We start from the raw sequence: 18,916 nt of genomic DNA, 5'->3' as shown, positions 1-18,916 counted from the left end.
TGATAATTTTCATAGGCTTTTTAGTTCTGAACTGGGAACTTGAAGATAAATCATAGCACCCCTGTGAGGAATTAAAATCCTGCTATGGATGACAATTACATTTATTTCTGCTTTCTACTGTAAATAGGTTTTGGGAAGTGTGAGTCTGTTTGCTATATATGAATCAAGCTAAGTGAAAAGTAACAAAATGCTTACACAGAGATATTTCTTTGAGAAAAGCTTTGAGAGTCTGCAGGGAACATCCCTGCCAGTAATGGGTGGAACATTTGCAGGTACAGTCATAAGCACTTGTGATTAAATTCAGCCAATTCAGCTTGGTTCAAAGTCCACACAAAGACTGTGGATTCCTGTCCTTCTGATCGTTAAGTAGAAGATATTCCACAGTTGTCCTTACTCTTAAGTATTTCCTCCCTTTCCCTGAAACACTTTGTCAGGGAGCAGGACCCTGGGCTCTGGTGTGTGAATCACACTAATACATGCCCACGCCTGATGGAAACATAAACAGGATGTTGGTTGTGTTCTTTCCCCTTTGTATACTTTTCATGGTGGCTGGCAAGGAGAGCCAGACTGTTTTTTCAGATGATCTGTGTGGTGCCTGTGATTGTATTGAGGTGGCCAGAGGAACATCTTTGCCCCATCACGTGGTGAGGCAATGACATGCCCGAGATAGAGGCAGTTATTTCTGCCTCTCTGCTCCCTGATTCTCTTCCCGATGATGGTTTGGGCTCTGTGCAAACAGGGCTCATCCTGGGTACCTCTCGCGTGCACCACTGCCAGTAAAACTCTGTGGGGCTTCTTTTGGGAGTGACATTTACCTTGTCTGGGACTATACCTGTTTGGGCTCTGGGCAGTGGCATCTAAAAGTGTGCAGCAGGCTGGAAGACCTGGGGAGATGCTGTGCAGGATCTGATGAGGGGCACTTGGGACCTACTCTAGCAGGGTAGCAGACAAGAGGAGGAAACCTCCCCCAAAGGGAAAGGGCCCATGTCCTACTGCATAACAGCCCTGGAGAGATCACAGAATCATACAATCAGCCAGGCTGGAAGAGACCTCCAGGCTCAACCAGTCCAACCTAGCACCCAGCCCTGGCCAGTCAACCAGACCATGGCACTAAGTGCCCCAGCCAGGCTTGGCTTCAACACCTCCAGGGACAGTGACTCCACCACTCCCTGGGCAGCCCATTCCAATGCCAATCACTCTCTCTGACAACAACTTCCTCCTAACATCCAGCCTAGACCTGCCCTGGCACAACTTGAGGCTGTGTCCCCTTGTTCTGTTGCTGCTTGCCTGGCAGCAGAGCCCAACCCCACCTGGCTACAGCCTCCCTTCATGTGGTTGTAGACAGCAATGAGCTCTGCCCTGAGCCTCCTCTGCTGCAGGCTGCACACCCCCAGCTCCCTCAGCCTCTCCTCACAGGGCTGTGCTCCAGGCCCCTCCCCAGCCTTGCTGCCCTTCTCTGGGCACCTTCCAGCACCTCAACATCTCTCTTGAATTGAGAAGCCCAGAACTGGACACAGCACTCAAGGGGTGGCCTGAGCAGTGCTGAGCACAGGGGCAGAAGAACCTCCCTTGTCCTGCTGCCCACACTGCTCCTGAGCCAGCCCAGGATGCCATTGGCTCTCTTGGCCACCTGGGCACACTGCTGCCTCATCTTCACCCTACTCTCTACCAGTACCCCCAGGTCCCTTTCCTCCTGGCTGCTCTCAGCCACTCTGTCCCCAGCCTGTAGCACTGCTTGGGGTTGTTGTGGCCAAAGTGTAGAACCCTGCACTTGGCCTTGTTCAATCTCATCCCATTGGCCTCTGCCCACCCATCCAGCCTGGCCAGGTCCCTCTGCAGGGCTCTCCTACCTTCCAACAGATCAACACCTGCTCCTAGCTTGGTGTCATCTGCAAACTCACTGATGCTGGACTCAATCCCCTCATCCAGATAGAAGATAAACCAGGCAAAGAGTTACTTCCCCTGCATGAAGTAGTGAAGAAGAGGGTGCAGCAGGGGGATAAAAAATAAGCCTTACTCCTTGGGGATGGGGTAAGACAGAGATCCTTGGGGCTGCTAGGGACCTATTTAAATCATATTGGAGAGACTGCTGTGTTGCTGCTTTCGTAAGGAAATTAGCCTGGTGTATGAGAGAACCTGCAAGTGTAGTGCTCTTGCAGGGACATGTTGGCCCAGCCTGGTTTGTAGCTGAGCCACGGGAGCTGTGGTGCCCTTGGCGGCCTCCCTGCCTCCACCCACCCTTGGCCTCCAGGAGAGCTGAGGGAGGCTGGCCTGGAGAGCCAGCATCTTGTGCAGGGCACAGCCACGTAATGTAAGGAAGAAAAGAGGTGAGCGAAGCAGAGCTGCTGGAAGGAGGAGTGACTTCAGAGGATGACACATTTTTTTCCCCTACTTCTGCCATTTGTCAGTGCAAATGGTGACTAGGGAAGCTGAAGCTGAGATGCAGAGCTCCCTGGCCTCAAACCAGCAGTAAACCCCCCCAGGATCCCATTTGACTGTCTGTGCCTCCTGGGCAAAGCAGCTAAGGTCTTACCTTTCTAATGACCTCTATTTCCCAGTGAAGTAATTTGCATTTTTTAAATGTTTATTTACTTCTAATTTGCAAGGATTAATTAGTCCACAATGGATGTCTCAGTCTTGGCTCTGAATTAGGGAATTGCTGGTGTACCAAGAGCTCTCTCCTGTGCTGAATCTAATTCCTGCCTCCAGGAGCTCAGGAAAATCATGCTCTCTGCACAGGGATTTCCCTGCAGCGTAGCACCTGGGTAGGGTAACTGCACCAAACCCATTCCTTGCATGAAGTTTTTCAGTGGCCATTGGTAAAGTGGTAACATCTGTCTTCCAGGAGCTAGGTCAAAGCCTCACACTAGCACTTGCCTCTGATTCCTTCCTCTCTCTGCTCAGTACCTGGGATGCTATCCTTACAAGCAAGTTTTCAGCAGTTGGAGCTGAACCAGTTGAGCTCAGACATGCACACTCTTCTCACGCTGGCTTGGGGAACAGTTCTTCCCAGCTCACGAGTGGGAACTCTGGGGGTTTCCCTGGCTGCATGCTCTGGGCCTAGGCAAGTTGGGCAAGATGTTCCCCAAGGGCTTGTGTGTCCCCTCTGCCTGCTCCAGGCCCAGAGCTGCTTCATCTCTTGTATCTTTATAGAGGGGCAAGTACCTACTTGGGGTATGGAAGCAATATCCATGAATAAAAGATAAGCAGTAAAATAGGATCACAGAATAGAATGGTTTAGGTGGGAAGGGACCTCAAAGATCATCTAGTTCCAGCCCCCCACCATAGGCAGCAACACCTCCCACTAGGACAAGTCTTTGACAGGGACCCCTCAACATCCTTCCCTCTGAATTGGAGAGGTATGGATTTGATGTTGACTTTCGTTTGACTGTTTAGTGGCTGGTTGGTTGCACCCAGAGACAGCAGTAAGCAGCTCGATGTCCAGACGAAGGTCAGTGACAAGCAGTGCTTGTGTGGGGCCTGTCCTGCAGCCAGTGCTGTGTAATGTCTTCCCCAGCGATGCAGTGGGGTCCAGAGCACCCTTGGCAGATTCGCTGACCACACCGAGCTGAGTGGTGTGGTTGACATGCCTGAGGGACAGGATCCATGCAGAGGGACCAGGACACACTTGAGAGGGGGCCCCATGTAAATCTCTTGAGGTTCAGCAAGGCCAAGCACATGGGTTGAGACAATAGCTAGTGTCAGTACAGGCTGGGGGATGAAGGTATTGAGGAGAAGGATTTGGGGGTACTGATGGATGAAAAGCTGCACTGTGCATTTGCAGCTCAGAAGGCCAAATGTGTCCTAGGCTGCATTGTGGCCAGCAGGTCAGGGGAGGTTATTCTGCCTCTCTGCTCTGCTCTGCACTAGTTCAGGTATCACTACAGAATTTGCTTTTGCTTTTCATCCACCCTGCCACCTGTTTGGAGCCAGATTCAATTCTCACTTAGCTGTGAGCACGCTCCAGGTGACAAGAGCTTCAAGACATCCATTCTGAGCTCTCCAGCAAGAGCTGCTGTGCCCAGCACAGCGTCCTGGCAGGACCTGGACGGCAGCTTTGCCTGCTAGTGCTGCTGGCTTTTCTGTATGGCAGACCAGGCTACCATGGCACGTGAAGGTCAGAGAAGCCACATGCTGCTGAAGTTAAAAATCACCACACCAAGCAGCCCAGCCCAATCCCCACTCAGTAATGTGACTGGGGAAGTGCAGGGAAGGGATGTGGAGAGACAGAATTAACCAGGAATTGGGCAGAAGCTGTCAGCTGGAGCTGTGCAGTGCAGAGGAGCATGAGGAGCGTATGGGTGCTTCAGGAAACCAGGCCAGCGTGACCCACTCTGGTGCACAACAGTAGTGCACCAGACACACTGGGGCAAGGTTTGCCCTCACGGCTTGTAAGGAAGGAATAATCTGGTCCATTAAAACAGATTTTTGTGCCTCAAGGTCGTGTCATGTATTACACCGCACTGAGGGACAGCAGCAGCCTCGTTCATGCTGCGAGGGGTGTGGGCTTTCCTCAATTCAGGCTTACCTGCGTTCACCATGGGCAGAACAGCAGATGAGTATTGCCTGCCAGGGACACAGGCACAGCCCCAAACGATTTCATGCCACGGTGGGAAGGAGCAGAAAGCCTTGGGACTGTAACTGGCCATCAGCCTGACGCGTGGGGCTGGCTGAAGGCTAAGTCCAGCGCAGGGTGCTGAGTCACGGCCCCGGAGCTGATCCCCGGCGTTAGTGACAGGCTCTGGGAGCGCGGAAGGGTGCAAAGGGCCTGCAAGAGGGCAGGGCAGGAAGGAGAAGGGGCAGGAATAATAGCAAAGAAAAATGACAGAGACACTGAGGTGCTGGAGTGTGCCCAAAGAAGAGCAACGAAAGCGGTGACGGGTCGGGAGGGCAGGCTCCTGAGGAGTGGCAGCCGGAGCTGAGGGGCTGTCGCCCTTGGCGAGAAGGAGGCACAGAGGAGCCTCTCCACAGCTACCTGGGCGGGCTTTGGAGCGAGCTGAGGGTTGGTCTCTTCTCCCATGTAACAGGTGACAGGATCAGAGACAACCTCAGGTTGTGCCAGGGGAGGTTTAGGCTGCACAGGAGGAAGAATTTCTTCTCTGACAGTGTTGTCAGAGCCCTGAAACTGCTGCCCAGGGTCGCGGAGGAGTCTCCATCGCTGCAAGCGTTCAAGCAGCGTGTGGCTGGTGGGGCTGAGGGACAGGGTAGTGGTGCCTTGGCAGTGCTGGCTTCACTTGCGCTTGGTGACTTTAAAGGTCTTCTACGGCCCAAATGATTCTATGGTTCTACTAAACTGCTAAAGAATAGCTACTGTTTAAATGTTATTTAATAATTACACAGATACTAAACCCAAAATACTAACGAAGAACAGAAGACGAATGAAAAGAACGCTAACAGTTAATAATTAAATAGCAGGAAACATGAAACACGACTGAGATCAAAAGAATAGCGATAAAGAAGAGAAGTAATACAATTAATAATACTAAGTAATACACTAAGCACATTAACAAGGGCAAGTATGCCTCTTTAGCATTACCAATCGATAGCCGCTGCTAGCCCCAGCCTGCGGGCGGCGCCGCCGCGGGACCAGGCCTTACCGCGGCACCCACCGCGGCACCCACCGCCCCTCCCCGTCGCTGCGCGGCCGCCGCCCTGGGTCCTCCGCGCCAGCAGGGGGCGGTGGCGTGTGGCAGCGTATGGCAGCGGGCGGAAGCGTCGCCGCGCTCCGCCGCCGCTGCCGCCGCCGCGCTCCGCCGCCGGGCGAGGGAAGGGCCGCTGCGACGCAGCAGAGCGGGGCGGGGGGGGGGGGAGGGGGCCAGGCGAGTCGGGGTCGCGCCGCTCTTCTGCCCGCAGCCGCGGGAATCGCGTCGCCAGCCGCCGGAGCCGGGGCGGTTCGGCCGCCAGGGGCAGGCCCCGCCGGACACGCCGCCGAGGAGGCGCCAGGCCGCGCTCCGTCACCCAGGTACTGAGGCGGTGCGGTGGGGTGTGTGTGGGGGAGGCCAGCAGCGGGTCGGGCCCTGGTCTGGCGATACGTGAGGTGAGGGAGAAGAAGGCTGGTGGGGTTGACGCGCATTGTTCACTACTGCCCCTGGTGCGGGGCAGGGTCGGGCCGGGAGGCGGCGCCGCCGCGGACCGTGCGTGCGGGGCGGCCGCTCGGGGCAGGGCCAGGCCAGGCCGTGCCCTATGGGCCGCGGAGGCCGCCGGGGAGCGCGGCCTGGCCCAGCGTGTGCGAGCCGCGTTCCGACTTCGTCTGCCCGCTCGGTGGCGGTCTGCCGGCTTGGTTGGCCTCGCAGACGGCGGTGCCTCCCCGGAGTTCGGTGGTGGCCTGGGGACGGGGGCAGTTCCCAACAGGTACCAACTTTACTCGGGGGAGGTCTGTACTGTTTGGCTGGAGGAGTGTTTGTGTGTAAAAGCTGGAGGCAGCCTGAAGGGGAAGGGGACAGAGCAGTGGCTGTGTTTCGCTGGTGCGGCTGCGCCCTTTATCCTGAAGTTCTTCCAATGCTGTACTCGACTAAGGAATTGATAGGCAGAACTACAAGGGGGTTACTTCAGCCCGCAGAACCGGAGCCGCGTCTGCGGCGGGATGGGCCGTGGAGGGAATACTGTGTCTCAGCACGGCGATGGGCAGGTGGGCAGTGGACACCGGTCACCCGAGTTAGCCTTTTGGTCAGGAGAGCACCCAGCTAAATCTCTTTGTTAGGTCCCTTGGAACATGTATCGATGGCGGTATGGGCTAGACACTAACTTGGTCAGCTCTTTCAATGGCAAGGTGTAAGGCCTCTTCCTACAATTGTTGTTCATGATGTTAGTCCTAACAGGCCCCTGTGCCTAATTGTATGTGAGGGCTGTCAGGGTCCTATTTTTCTTTTTGGTGGACTTCTCCCCAGAAAGCTAAGGCAGCGTGATCTCTGTGTTCCATAAAACAAACAAACAGAAATTCTGTGTTTTGTCCTACAAATCTAGTATTGAAACTAGGATTTATCCAGTATTTAGGTTTGGGTTATTTTTTTAGACTTTTTTTTTCCTTAATAAAATGTAATGTTGGGTAAGTGATCATGTAGGTGTGTAGGATTTATTTAAAACCTATATGCTGTCTTATGGGAATGGTGTGATTTAATTTGCATGATGAGTCAAAGATTAAATTACATGACCTAGGCTCTTTAGTTTCAGTAAGGCAAGTAACAATGCTTAGAACAGTTTTAAGTGTAGATCAGAAATGAAATTTGATGAGCATCAAAGTATCATAAAGTTTTGTGAGTGGAGTGGTTTAAATTTAACCTGTCAGAAATTCTTAATTCAAGAGCCTGTGTTTTCCTTTCAGCAGCACAGTTTCATCACCAGGAAATGTGTCTTCCTTTATAAGGCAAAGAGCTCATGAAATCATATGCTGTCAGAGGAAATCTAACATCCCGAGCTTGCACCTTGGCATCTAAGCTTTTAAATAATAGATTTTTGCTCTTTAAAACATGGTGTACCTTTCATTAATACCTGTTACTTAAGACCTGTTGATGTGGCACAAGCCTTTAACCACAGAGAAAAGTAAGACCAAGAAATATTCTGTGAATTAGAGTAAGCATGGTGCTTTTTTTCAGTTGTCCTGTGCGGATAGGTGGCTTATCTGATCTGTACCATGATGCCCCATGGTGTTGTATTGCGTTAGAATTCTGTCCATCATGGGCTTGCTGTTGTAAGAGTGTTGTACTTTGCAATTAGCTTCATGGTTGTCTTGTGCTATGAGAAAATACTGAGTCAGCCAGCTAGTATTAGGTTGGTTTACATTTACTTGTATTGAAACTGCTGTCTTGATGGTAGTGCAGTATGTGGGGTACTGGGGACTTACCATAGTAGGACATGAAAGATGCCTCAGTACAGGATGAGACTGTATCTGGTAGTGTGGAGAGCAAGCAGAATAAAGGTCTTGTAATATGAGTGTGTGTGTATTGGACATGCTACTGCATGTTTCTACAAGCTGATAGCATTGATTTTTCTCATATTAACTGTGTTCTCTCATTTATGTTGCCTCAGAGTTTTGAAGCTGTTCTGTGGGCACTTGATGCATGGTTGTAGGGGAGAATTTTAAAACAATTCATTTTTTTAAAGTTGTATTTATACAAATAAAGGCAACTAAATAAAAGTATTAGTCAAGTAATACTTTGTGACAATATGTCTCTGAGAGATAATTCCACTCTTGGAGTATTATCAAGCACAGACAAGTGTGTATTCCCAGCAAGGTGTGATAGTATTAAGAAAGCTCCACCTCTTGGAATTCCTTTTATGAACCATCTGTTCAGGAGGGAATGGTATCTGGTTTGCATTCCGTTGTGGAAGGTAACACTCTGGTCTCTTATTAGTTAATGGATGGTAATTGACTATGACCTTACTGTTGAGCTGTAGATGCTGCACTTTTGAGGTGGTGGGGTTTTTTTTGGTTGGTTGGGATTTTTGTTGTTGTTGTTGTTTGACTATTATCATCTTTCTAAAAAGTTTTATAATCTCTGTAACGCCCATTGAGGACATGCCCTTTTGCACTGCATGTAGGTTTTTGGAGTGGTAGTCTGATAGTTGGAGCCTAGCTGACCTTTTGAATTTTCTTCTGGCTCTACTTTTCACTACTTCTGACACTTCATAATATGGCTTAATTACAAGACCAGCCATTAAAGTGTGATTAGCTTTGTCTAATTGGAGGCATCTTGCAGTTTCCTATCAAAAATAAGATTTAACTTATCTGCTCCTTCAATATTAACAGTGCCACGACAGCCTACAGTACTCTGTGCAAATTATGTACAAAGCAAAAATATGAGTTTAGTGTAGAATGCTGTGTTTTTCACATCATATAGTTAACACTTTCTGGTAAGGAAACGGTGGTCTTTGTTCACTTTTACCACTTCCTAGCTACAAGTTGAAGCCAGGTATTAATCACATGGGACGGAAACGTTTTTAGTTGCTCAGTGATCCTAAGTCATAGTGTTCACTCTAATCATGTTTTGTACCTGTAGATAAGCCTCAAGCAAGATGAAAAATGATTTTTGCTCCTAGTACTCAAGATTGTGCTGTTCCAATAGGAGAATTTTTAAAATGCTACTTCATCAGTTGTGTAATTTAGCATGCTTGTTACTCTGAAGAGTTCGCAAGTTCAGTTCTCATTCTGTTCTGTCTCAATTCTCTTCTTTCTCTTAGTTTTCTCAATATTAAGCTTCTTGCAGCACAGGCTATAGAGATGTGAGCCAGGAGGAAGCTAATGTCTTCAGTTGGGAGGTGAAACTTTATGCTGAGATCCCTCCCCCAGCCCCCAAGTGCAAACACAAAGGTTAAATTAGAAGATGAGGCTGTCTTGAATTATTTTAACTGACTTGAACTAGGCCTTTAAATGAGTGCTTCAGGAGTACCTAAGGCTTAACTGGTGTCATGTGAGTTTGGTCTTTCTTTAGCCTGAGCAGATTTATGTGCTTTCGTTATTCCACCTTATGATAAAATGGCACATTCATCTGTCCCTATTTAAATACTCTTTTTATGAAGGATTGAATTCAGGGTTGATCCAAACTGGAAGCAGCCAAAATACTGTGTGTTTACGGGAATAAATGTGGTCATTCCTCAGCAGCCTTCATGGCCTTTTTTTTTACCAGACAACATTGATTTAGAATGTGGATTGCTAAAGTTTAAATAAACAACTGCAATTAATAAACATCTGCAGACTTTTTCTAACTTCCTTGTTTTGGATATTCTAGCTAATACTTCAGATAATCAGAAGACACTATAAAAACTGTGGGCTGTGGACTTCAACTGCACTGGAAGAGACCAAATTTTAAGGCTATCCATAAGATCATAAAATTGTCAGAACCACTGAAAGTTGTACCTAATCTTATTGGAAACCTGCTACTTATACCTAATTCTTTTTAACGTTCTGTTTGCTCCAAGTCTTCTGTCCCCTTCAAACACTCAGAGAATTCATTACTGAAAAAGTGAAATACAGCAAAACACTTCAAAATCTGAGAAGTTGTAATTAATAGTATCTGTCTAACATGCTTTTGGAAGTGCAGAAACCTTTGTGTTTGAGTCTTAGGAGTTACTTTCAAATGTTCAGGTGTACTAGTGAAGTGTTTCACAGTGAAATAGCTGTATCAAGGAGGAATTGCTGTGTGCTGCTTGTGATCTTTACCCTGTTGTGGTGGTTGCTTTTTAAAAATCACACTGCACACTTTTTTCTCACAAAAAGAATGTAATGAAAAGTGTAACTGCAAACCCTGCAAGATGTGAAATGTGACATTTAAAAATAGCTAATACAAAATTTGGCTATAGATTGAGTTAATGTCAGCTTTTCAGAGAGCTGAATATGCATGCTCATGAGAGAAGTTCTTAGGGTCAGCCATTCGCATGTGTGAAAGTCCTGTTCCCCTTTGACATTATCTATTAAAACAGATGAAAAATGGAGAAGTGTTCCTCAAAATGTGGAATGCACAGTCCTGCTCTGACTGCCAGTTGTGCCCAGAGTAACAACTGACATCTGAAGAAACACCTTTCTGCAAGCCTTTTATTATTCTCTTAATGAACTTTTAAGTAACAGAGCTGTGGAAGACCCCTCCAACTTGCAGGCCAACTCTCCTGTCTGGGCTGCTTTGGATTTTGCTGGGCAGAAGCTGACTGTGCAACTTTCCCTGTTCTTCTCTTTACTAATCTGATGATGATCTTACCTGGGAAGGTTTACCATGGATGATACCATTTATTCAAGTATTTTGTCAGAGCCATGGCAGCTTCCCAAGCTCATCTCTGAGGAGGTAGTTTTAAAAACTGTCTGTAGACACTGAATTATTAATAGTGTCTTATATGGTGTGGTAGATGTGTGTGCTGATAGTACCTGTCAGAGCATCCTGCAACATCCTGCCTCTCATCTGTTCCTCTGAGTAGACAGTTTCAAGAGGTTTTGCTACAATTGTAGAAATAAGACAAAAAATACTCATGTCATTGTATTTTACTTGAGCTCTTGCATCTGAAGTATGCCCTTTACTGCTCTGGCAGATGATATTTCTTCTAATATGTCAAAAGACTTTTTGTGTGATGTAACAGTTTATAAAATTAACAAGCATGTAGCATTTGAACTATATTGAATATCAGCTACGGATGAAGAAAAAGCAGAAGAAAAGTTTGTTCACAGAGAAGTAAGATTTTAGGAAGGAAATTGGGAGATTTGATGCTCCCTAAGTGAGACCTGAGCAATCCAGGCATGCACTAAGTGTAACACAGGTGAGCACTGAGAAGTCTCTCCCACACAGTTTATGAATGCATCCTTCCTCTAACCTGTAACACCTGCTATTCAAGTCCGAAGTTTCTTCCAACTGAGGAATGGTAGTGATGGAGAAACATTACAGGATAATTTAAGGAGATGCCTTGTGGGTGAGAGAGTTAAGACACTTTTCTAGATAAAGACTTTATGTATGCTCAGTATGATACTAGAAAAATATCCAGAATCTCCCTTGCTTATTCTAATTTGGTACAGAAAAGTTTGATTGTGTGATTATTTTTTTTTTTTTTTTTCTTTCTGGCAAGACCTTTTTGTTCCATCAGTGTGCAAGAGAACTCTCAGTGGAGGAGCATCCTTCGTATAGACTTGTTCAGTCACAACCTTGAATTTAGTCTTTTCTTTATTGATTCAGACTTGATTCTCTGAAGGATAGGAAGATTCAGCTCCACAGGTTTTTCTCACAGGTTCATAGATGCTAATCAAAGTACTCTTCCCCATTTGGCAGTGTAGTGTTGTTCCCCCTTTTTCAACTAACATAGCTTAAGCACAGAGAACTAACTTTCTGTGTGTGGTTTTGTCTAGGGGAACACATGAGATCTAGGACTTGTAAAGCTTTTTCCATGACATCCAGTCACAATGTGAGATTCACTTGCTGAAACAAAGATTTCTGGTATTATTTGAGGTGCTCCAAGGCACCTGCCCAAGATGGGTAAGAAGTTTATGATTTTCTGAAGGGGCAGATAGAGGTGAGCTGAGCATTTGCATGGTATTTTGTCATTCGGGTGCCTGTATTGTTGCCTTGGTATTAGTTGTTGTTTTCAGAATCTCATTTTGGACTCCTAGAGGATGAGTATTTAAGGAGTGACCACATGTTAGTTTGTGGGTTGCCTTGTGAGAAAGGAATATTAAGGGTAGAGGCAGTACTTGAGTCTGGATTGAAGGACTTGGTTTTGCTGTCCTCTGCCTCGCTATGCGCTTCCCAGCTTTCAAATATGGAAAAGTTCCTCTGGAAAAAATTGTCTTTTCTGCAGTCTGGGATAGTTTGTCAGTGGAATGAATGAAGGCTTCCTTTAAAAAAGGCACAATTGAGGACAACTAAAACAATCAAGATAATTGGAAAACCTTAAATCTTGGAAGTGTTGGAGGTAGGTCTTGAGGGCCTTTTTGCTTGAACATGAGAAATGCAACATGTTAAAAAATATGGGTCTGAAAGAACACTTAAGCTTCAGTGACCAGCTCAAGTGGTGCTTTTTCGATGCTTTTAACAGGTAGTGATTGACAGTGAAGGGAAGCTGCTTCTTTTTAAGTTTCCTAAACAAGTGTTCTTCTAGACATGGTTATTTAGATTTGTAATCTCTAAGAAGAGCACTATATTGACTCATCAGTATTGACAAACATAGTTCCGTTTTACATCTATAATTGACATTGAGCAATATTTAAACTGCTAATTCTGTAATAGGGTGGAGCTGGAGTAAACAGTTTTCCTCTTAGGAACTGCATCCATCATGGAGCATTTTGGGCAGAGTCCTGGCATAGGTGTGCAATCTGACTGGTGAGGGGAGTCCAAAAAAGCCTCTTTATTTCAGAGCTGTGGAGTATTTTCCAAAAACATCACAGAAACTTCAGTGTGTTTGTGCATGATGACAAGCTTGCAAATGAAGTTCTAAGCTCTGTGAAGAATTGCATCAGTTTTCTTCATTCCTTCAATTTGGGAAAAACAGTGTCTGTCCACCCTCAGCCTTCTAACTGGTGATTGTAGTTACTTCTTCCTACCTGTAGATAAGCATTTTTATCTATCTTAAAGAGAAGGAAACTGTCTCTGGTGAGTTTTCAGTCGTGCTTGGGAACAAGAACATGCATGTGTTTGCACGTGTGCATACATATAAATAAAACTGTTGACAGCCACATAGTCACAGATTTGTGGTGTCACTGGAAGGTGAATTATGATTGTCCTTTAAGACTGACCAAGGGAGCTTTTTGCTTCTCTTGAGGATTTCACAGAATAAGATGTCAGTGTTGCTGCAGCCAAGTTGTTGCAGCAGAGTCTGGAGTAGTTCTGCTTTTCCTGTGGCACTGGCAGTTGCCCTTTGTGTATTTAAGCAGGTGGAGGACTTAGTATCAAATCTAGGAAGAAATGTCAAATCTGTTTCAGAATTAGCCATACTTGAGTTCCTTAGTGAACAAGGAGAAGGGTTGTTGGCCAAAAATACAGAATCTTTCCTTTCTGAGCGGGTTAATTTTAGCTTTCAGAATTATTTACAAGCATTTAAAAATCCCAGTGAGTACAGCAGAGGTGTCTAGAACTTGTGACTTTTGTTTATTACGGTACTTGAACTTGCAGTGTTGTGAATGCATGGCTTGGAGATTCATACCAAAACTGGAAAAAAAATCTGGATTTCCCTCAAATCCCTAAAGTACATAACCAAACTAAACTAATTCTAAAATGTCTGTGACAGTAACGTTATACTGTTGTAAACTATCAAAGTAGTTTTTATAATCTCTTAGTTAAGTAAAATTGGTATGAAGCTGGTGTACGAATAAACAGTGGTAATTGTTGGTTTGGGGTTTTGTTTTTGTTTTTTCCACATATCTCTGAGGAAGAGAGAGAATTAACAGGCTACTGATGTAGATGAAAGACTCTTATGTTGTATATTATAAATTCTAAGGTACAATTCAAGCATTTCCACCTGAACTTGGTGTCAGCCATTTTGGAAGATCAGCTGCCTTTGAAGCAGTTTGTTGCAGTAGTAAGAGATGCTGTTTGATTATTCTCTGGGCAGACTTCTGATGGTGGTCAAGTTTTTCTTGGTAGCATTGCACAGTAATTACATTAGAGGAAAGTCGGGAGCTTTTATTTTAGTCTTGCAAAACAATTTGGTAGTTCCCTTTTCCAGTCCAACTCTAAACAGATCAGATAAGGGAACTGTCCTTCAGAGATGCTTCAATTTTTCCACTGTATTGGTTGGCCTAACATTAGTCACCTCTTGTTACAAAGCTCCTTTTTCACTTGTCTCTAGACTGGTAGTTCTCAAATGTGTTTTGGTTTGTGGAGCTCTAGGTGTGTTTCAAGAGAGATGCTGACTCTTGTATAGAAAATACAAGTGCTGCTTTTCATTTTGTGAACCTCTGTTCTGCAGAAGGGCTGTTCTGCTTTGGAGAATCACATCTGCAACAGCTATTGCTAGCTGATTTGAAGTTAATTCAGTTGGGAGACTTTTTGGAAAGGTACTTATCTGCTGTGCTCTTCTCCCTATCCCCCCTTTTTAAGTGCAGAAGTGCTCTTTGAAACTTCTGGGCAACTGGTTTTAGTTCTAGCAAGTAGGAACTGCAAGGTATTTTCTTGTGAGTTGGGCAGGAATAAATGTAACTGTTAAACTTTTTAGGAGAACCTTCTACCTGCCTGTCCCAAGGTCTTATTGTCTTAAATATAATGGAAGCAGTTTGCTTGCTATGATGGAGACTGCTTGGAAAGATAACTCAGGTGTCCCCAAAAGGGAAAAACAGATGAAATGTAGCATGTAGGTATATTTGATGAATCACCACAGGTGTCTGGCACATTGACTTTATTCTATTTGTAAAGTAGCTTTCAGCATCTGGAGCTCTTAGGTGGTGTCAGGAGTGAAAAGGACTTCCACATTTTTTTTTCAGGAATATTTGGCTTTTCAGAGTGTGTATGTTGATATATCCTGCTGTATCTCAGATCTTTGGACTGGCATCTTGTGAATCATCAGAAAAACTCTTAGGCATGGCAAGAGCTTGGACACACTTTGGGAGACAGTCAAGATCATTCTCCCTTCTTAATTCTTTTGCTGCAGAGACTTTCCTAATGTGGAGGTCGAAGGTGAGCTGAAACTCCTCTCCCTGTGCCTCAAAATATTTGGGAAATAAAATAGCATGCTGTTAGAAGTTCTGGACCTGGCCTCATCTCTCCTCAGGGTTTGTGCCATGGATAGTTCTCCTAACCCTGGTATGCATCATCTCAGCCCTTAAATACATCTTTCTGTGCTCTGTGATCTGCCTTGCCCCAAAGCAACACTCCTGTCTTGGGAGTTGAGGTGTGTTGGGATTTATAGATCAGAAATCAAATCCATTAGTGAATTTGAAGATTTAAATAAAACAAGTGAAGGGGAGGGCAGGAGGGACAAGAGATTTGAGTGAACAGTGTAAAGGACACTTTTTTACAGCCATTTTTTTGCAACCACTTTAGATGTACTGTGATCTTGAAGTGGTTTATGTGGGATTTCTGTATCGCCACCTCTCTAGGGAGGATGTAGTGAATTATCCTTTACAATTTTGGTTTGTCTGCTTAGTTTATTATCATGGCACATAGCTTGGTCAAAAAAAGAGGAGACTGAGGGGAGACATCATTGCCGTCTACAACTACTTGAAGGGATGTTGTGGAGAGGCTGGTACTAGTCTTTTCTCACAGCTAATTTGAGACAGAACAAGGGGGAATGATCTCAAGCTGGGACTGGGTAGATTTAGACTGGACATTAGGAAAAAAAAATTCATGGAGAGAGAGTGGTCAGGCACTGGAATGAGCTGCCCAGCAAGGTGGTGGAGTCATCAACCCTGGATATGTTTAAGGGTCATTTGGCTGTGGTGCTTAAGGAGATGAATCTTGTTGAGTAGGGTTCTAGGTTGGACTTGGTGATCCTGAGGGTCTTTTCCAATGTGGATGTTTCTGTGTGAGTCTGTATGATTGATTCATCAAGAGTTGGAAAGGGTGATAATGTAATCAATGTGTTTTCTCTTTTCTGAACCTATGATGGTTCTGTTCAGGCTACAGTTCAACCAGCTACTTCTCTTAAGTTTATTTCTTACAAACACACTGATGTCTTTGTAGCAATGAGATGTACATCTAAATATCACAGATGTATACTGGCCTGTAGTGGGTTGAAGGTTTTTTTGGGTTTGTTTCAAGTAATGCTCATGAAGCTATTTATCTTGAGTGTCAGTGTGAAAAGAGAAATTTCTCGTGGCTGGCCTCTAATTTTGCCAATCTTCGCACTGTTTTCCCATCTGCCACATTGTCCTTGGTGCAGTGTACTTGAGGAAGCAAGGATTTTCATCTGAGAATAAGCTGGCTGAAAGTTCTGTACTAAGAGATACCTCACACAGCTAGGCTGGGAAAATGGGACACATGATTCATGGCGGTACTGATGTTGGTTGGCTGTGTGAAGGAAAGAGCACTTTTTGTAAAGGTACTTAACCATTCAAGTCCAAGCACAGTTGCAGTTATCATGGTCAGAAGCAATATAAGCTGTATCTGCCCTGGTAGGATTTGCCAGCAGAGCTGTGTCAGTAAACCCTTTGCATTGTCATCAAAACTGTGTTTTAAGTGTCAGGCACCATGGCAAAAAAAAGTTTGACTCAAAGCACATTGATGAAGTGGATAATGGCTTTACAACTCAGGTCGGATACTGTGTGTGCACTGGCTCCCACTACTAGGTAAGGGGTCATTGAAAAAAGAAAGTTAACCTTTTTCCTTTAAATGAAGGTATAATGAACTAGAAGGAAAGGATTCTAGTAGTGGTGGGGTCATGATTCTGAGTCGTTTATTGATTGCCTTCTCCTGCTTTCTCTGTGACTCAGTGCATAACTCCCATAGGTTGTCAGGAACTCCCTTTCACAGAGGAGATATGTAATCATTGAGTAATGTGCCAAGTTCTCTTGGTTTCGTGTAGCACAAATCAGCTTGGATTCGTGAGAGGTGATCTCAGAATAATTTACATTTTAATCTTTGTGTCACACCAATGAGACCTCTCAATAGAGGTAAAAATGACAGCATGGAGGAGTCAGCTGTGGTCTCAGTCACCTCTCAGGTGTTTGAACAATTGATTTGACATCTTTTTGCAGTGTGGTTTGATGTGCCTGCTGATTTTGGGTTTCAGCCCTAGTTATGTCAAGCTAGTGCACAAAAGTAAGCCCAGAGAGATTAAGCTATGCTTGACTGCATGTCACCTCAGCTAGTTTGTAAAGAGCTGTTGGGACTTAGGTGAGAAGTACAGTAATCTAACATTAGTCCTTAACTGTGATCTTCCAAATCGATTAGTCTGGAAGGGAAGCTTTTACCAGTGTAATGTGTCAAAGCATAGACTGATAGAGTTTATTGTATTCTGCCTATGGTACAGGACAGTAGTAATCAGTAGATATCCTTGGTGTATCTTCCCAGTTCCTAGGTCAGTGTTTTTAGGATGTTCCTGAGCAGCATCAGGATCACTGTTTTATAGCCCATCAAACTTCTTACTTTCCATTAACTCCCTATTACAAGAAGGATGTAGACATGCTGGAGCATGTACGGAGAAGGGCCACAAGGATGATCAGAGGGCTGGAGCACCTCTGCTATGAGGACAGGCAGAAAGAGTTGGGGCTGTTCAGTCTGGAGAAGAGGAGGCTCCAAGATGACCTTCTTACCAGTATGTGAAGAGCACCTACAAAAAAGCTGAGGGGGGACTTTTTGGCTCTCGGGGAGTGACAAGCGTGGGGGAGAATGGAGCAAAGCTGGAGGTGGGGAAATTCAAATTGGACATTAGGAGAAAGTTGTTCAGCATGAAAGTGGTGAGAGGCTGGAATGGTTTGCCCAGGGAGGTGGTTGAAGCCCCATCCCTGGAGGTGTTTGAGGCCAGGCTGGATGAGGCACTGGGCAGCTAGATCTAGGGTAGGTTGTCCCTGCCCATGGCAGACAGGTTGGAACTAGATGATCCTTGTGGTCCCTTCCAACCCTGACTGAATCTATGATTCTATTTTAATGTTGTTGTTCCTTAAGTGAACTTACAAGTTCCTTTTTTGGTTATATTGATTAAACATCTGTTGTTCTCCAGATAAACTTAGGTTCAACATCAGGAGTTTCTACCAAGCCACAGAATTTGGAAGTAAAGGAACCATGGGAAAAATACTGTTAATTAAAAGAAAAATAATTTGTGATGCATTTCTTCTTAAAACTACATCTGAGTAAATGCATTATCCATTTTGATTTTTTTGTTTCCTAGCTTTGTGACTTGTGCTTCCAGAGAGTGCCTTTACTGAGTGTAATGTTTTGTTTGAGAGAATATTCTCTGAAGAAAATTGCACCTTAGAGGATTGCATCTGGAGCAATCCCAGGACCATTCTTGAAGTTTAATTGTTCTCAGCTTCTCTTCAAAACAAAATGTCCAGAAAGTGCGCATGCATTTCCCTGCCTGTCTCGTGCTAGTACTTATGATTCTTATCCTTCTTCCTTATGTAACTAATTCATGTTCTAGGTAATCTGCTTTTCCACTGTGCATTGCACTGACTTTCTAGTTAAAACTGGATGCTGATGTTGTGCTAGTGGGGTTTCCTGTCCTTGGCCTCTGTGGTTTGTGATGTTCATACAGCCGTCTTCAGTTACTGGAACATACTAGCCATAGACCGTATTGCACTATCTGAAACGAAGTCAGAGATTAAACTGCAGCATGCTTTTCTGCCTCTCCTCTTGCCATTTATCACACTGAAAATTATACCCTTGGTGTATATCAGAAATGTGTTACAAAAAGAAAACCTCTGGAAAGGAATGGGAGTGAAACGGACCTAGGAATAGTTACAAGACTCTCTGCGTTTTTGCTTCCAGTGGTGGGTAGGATGGCATGTACATAATTGCAGAGGTTTTTGTCAAGTAACTTATTCTGGGGTTTGTGATGATGCAGTAAAGGCATCTTA

General features: G+C 45.2%; 1 protein-coding gene across 2 annotated transcripts in view; it reads left to right on the top strand.

Moving 5' to 3' along the window:
* Positions 1-5,806: 5,806 nt before the first annotated feature.
* CAB39 (calcium binding protein 39) overlaps positions 5,807-18,916 on the top strand; it is a 45,280-nt gene continuing 32,170 nt past the window's right edge. The window contains exon 1 of one of the 2 annotated variants that reach the window (XM_064165406.1): positions 5,807-5,962. The gene's annotated coding sequence lies outside the window, so the exon portion shown is untranslated. Of the gene's footprint in view, positions 5,963-6,253; positions 6,352-18,916 lie in introns of those variants that run through there. The other variant, XM_064165407.1, reaches the window with a different exon arrangement.

This window comes from Pogoniulus pusillus, chromosome 26, assembly GCF_015220805.1.
Source record: "Pogoniulus pusillus isolate bPogPus1 chromosome 26, bPogPus1.pri, whole genome shotgun sequence".
Classification (NCBI taxonomy): Eukaryota; Metazoa; Chordata; class Aves; order Piciformes; family Lybiidae; genus Pogoniulus; species Pogoniulus pusillus.
This window is presented reverse-complemented; position numbering and strand designations above follow the sequence as displayed.